This window comes from Cebus imitator, unplaced genomic scaffold, assembly GCF_001604975.1.
Source record: "Cebus imitator isolate Cc_AM_T3 unplaced genomic scaffold, Cebus_imitator-1.0 Scaffold148, whole genome shotgun sequence".
NCBI classification, from domain to species: Eukaryota; Metazoa; Chordata; class Mammalia; order Primates; family Cebidae; genus Cebus; species Cebus imitator.
The window spans coordinates 4,469,162-4,472,550 of record NW_016107463.1 but is presented as its reverse complement, the minus strand read 5'-3'; positions in this window follow the sequence as shown (position 1 = coordinate 4,472,550).

Genomic DNA, 3,389 nt, shown 5'->3' with positions numbered 1-3,389 from the left:
ATGACAAGTAGGTATCTATTTATCTGTATATCATCTATCTGGTCATAGGAGGATGAAGAATTAATGAAAAAGACACATCAAAGTCTTTTCTAAATCTACAAAGGGAAATAAGGGGGATCAGTGCCATATATCTCAAGAGAAGAAAAAATTCACAATGAATAACGAGTCAACATTGTTAAATATTATAACTACAGTGTCAAATGCTATTGTGGGCTGGTGTGGTGGCTCATGCCTGTAATTCCAGTGCTTTGGGAAGGTGAGACAGGAGGATTGCTTGAGGCTAGGAGTTTGAGACCAACCTGGACAACATAGTGATACCCTTTATCTACAAAACATTTTTTAAAACTGTGGTTGGGATACACAAGAGAAATTAAGAATAGAGAACATCCAGTTTATATTATAGCTAGGAGATGAGAGTTGACATGTAAACAAATAGTTTCAGCTAAGTTGTGGGGACAATAACTTAATACTAGTAGATGACCATATACATAGTGATAAAATAGTGGAAGTTTGGACAGGAAAGAAATTGAATGATAATTTGAAGGACTGACAGGTGGACACAAAAGTTTGTATTATATTGAGATTTTGGAAAACAAGGAGCAAATGACTGATAAAGGCAGGTTGGTAGAAAACACTGAAAAAGGAATGACTGATGAAGGATAAACTTTGGCAAGGCAGTCTGGCATGGAATTACTTGGCAACTGTAGAGGGACACTGAAGATTTGGGAGGCACCTCTTTGCATGACGTAGAAGAGAAAAAGAAAACAGATACACAATCATTTTGAGATTGAAAGGGAATTACTTTTAGGGTTTATTAAAACTTACCAAGAAGTTATTGCATTAGCTGAAGATAAGTAGGGTATAGAATTAGTGTCAAAGTCTGAGGCAACTAAGCAATCCTGAAGAGCTACTGTGAATATACTAATGCAGATGGGGATGCTAAAATTTTAAGGAGATAGCCAGCCGTGGTGGCTCACACCTGTAATCCCAGCACTTTGGGAGGCCAAGGTGGATGGGTCATGAGGTCAGGAGTTCAACACCAGCCTGGCCAAGATGGTGAAACCCCGTCTCTACTAAAAATACAAAAATAGCCAGGTGTGGTGGTGGACAGCTGTAATCCCAGCTACTTGGGAGGCTGAGGCAAGAGAATCACTTGAAACTGGGAGGCGGAGGTTGCAGTGAGTCGAGATTGCACCATTGAACTCTAGCCTGAGGAACACAGCAAGGCTAAGTCTCAAATAAAAAAAAAAAGAAAAAGAAAAATAATTAAGAAGATGAGAAATGCAGAGATCTTTTGAGGGGTAACACTGAATTAAGTGACCATTTGGACTGTGGTAGGTTTAGACTCTAGGACTCTAGTGAATGAATGAATTGAGAAATATGGTGTAGAGATCCAAGGAAATACATGAAAAAACAGGTTTAGAAGCTCTGAGAGTAACTGAGTCAGAAACACAGGACAACAGGCACTTTTAGTGAAAAGGGAATCCTTTTTTTAACTGGTGGATATATTTTTCAAGGTTTTCTTCCTCTAGTGGCCCATAAGGAAGTCTTATTAGATTCTCTGTGATTCCCAGTACAATTTCAAATTTTAGTGACATAAAATTGCTACCTTTAGAATTTTAAAATTTATTTTGGACAATTAAGGGCAATAAAAAAGAACTTCCATCTGCTTTATGAAAAAAAAGCAAGAAAGGCAAAATATAAGAATTTAAAACACAGATTTTCCAAAACAGCACATTTTGTAATTATGTTAATACCTGAGTTGATATTTGTATACTCATATATATGCACATATGATATAATACAGTAAAAGATGTGTGTATATGTGTGTGTGTGTGTGTGTGTGTGTGTGTGTGTACACTTATTGTATCACTGTTGCCGTAACTTGTTTTTTGGTTTATATCATCATGAAAGCTTTGCCATGATGATCTGGTAAGACACTGATGACTAGAATTTGGGTCCTGAGGAAGTGATGTTTCTTTTGAATGCTGAAGGAATAGGCATAATTTAGGTAAGTAGGTGTTACAGAGAAGAGTATTCTAGATGGAAGGAATAGCGGTGTAAAAGCCTTACAGCAAGGGAGGTTGTGGCAAGTCTGAGAAACTTGAATGTGAATGTGACTGAAAGGTGGAGGAAAATGAATATGTGTAATCTAGCTGGAAAAAGGGAAGGATGAGGCTGAAGGTGAAAGGGTCAGTTTTTTTTTTTTCTCTTAATGACTGCCCACCTCTTCCACCACTTGATTTCTTTTCTGAGCACTCTGGAAATTTGAACCATGGGGAGGTAGGGGACTGTACTGATTTGAATAGGGTCCTCAAAAACACATGTCCACACAAAACTACAGCATCATTCTTAGTTGGGAATAGGCTATTTGCAGATGTTATTAATTAGGATGAGATCATACTGAAGTAGGGTGAGTCCTAACTCCAGTATAACTGGTGTCCTTAGAAGAAGAGGAGACACAGTCACATATGGAAGGTCAGGTGAAGAGGGAGTCAGACACTGCAATGATGCATCTGTAAATCAAGGAACACAAAAGATTCCAGTCACCAGAGGTTAAAAGAGGCAAATAAGGAGCCCTCTTCTAGAGCCATCAGGGAGAGCACACCTTGTTCACACCTTAATATTGGACTTCTAGTCTCCACAACTGTGAGATAATACCTTTCTGTTGTTATAAACCAGCCAGTTTGTGGTAATTTGTTATGGAAGCCATAGGAAACTAACACGGAAAGATAAAAGCAACAGATTATTTCTTACTTGCAAAATTTCCCATGCTTGTTTAATATTCGCTGGGCCTATAGGTAGTCAACATTGACCCCTTTCTTTTGTAAAAAGTTCTTATGTGAATTTTTTTTTATTTAAAAATATTTAATTAACAAATACAAATTGTATATGTTCAGTGAATAGAATGTAATGATTCAGTATATATAATGCATAATGGCTATCATAATCAAATTAATACATTCATCATTACCCATGTTATACATTAGATCTCCAGAACTTGTCATCTTAAAACTAAAAGTTTTTACCCTTTGGTCAACATCATTCCCTTTCCTCCACTCCCCAGCCCCTGGCAACCACTATTCTACTCTGTTTCTGTGAGTGCAACTTTTTTAGATTCCACATATGAATGAGATTAGACAATATTTGTCTTTCTGTATCTGGTTTATTTTACTCAGTATAATGTCTGCTAGGTTTATCCATGCTGTCGCAATAGCAAGATGTCTTTCTTTTTTGACTAATATTCCACATACATACATCATTTTCTTTATCCATTCATCCACTGATGGGCACAGGTTGTTTCCATATCTTGGTAATTATGAGTAATGCATAAGCAACAGGGGGGTGCAAATAAGTTTTTGAGATAGTTTTTTTTTTTTTTTTTTTTT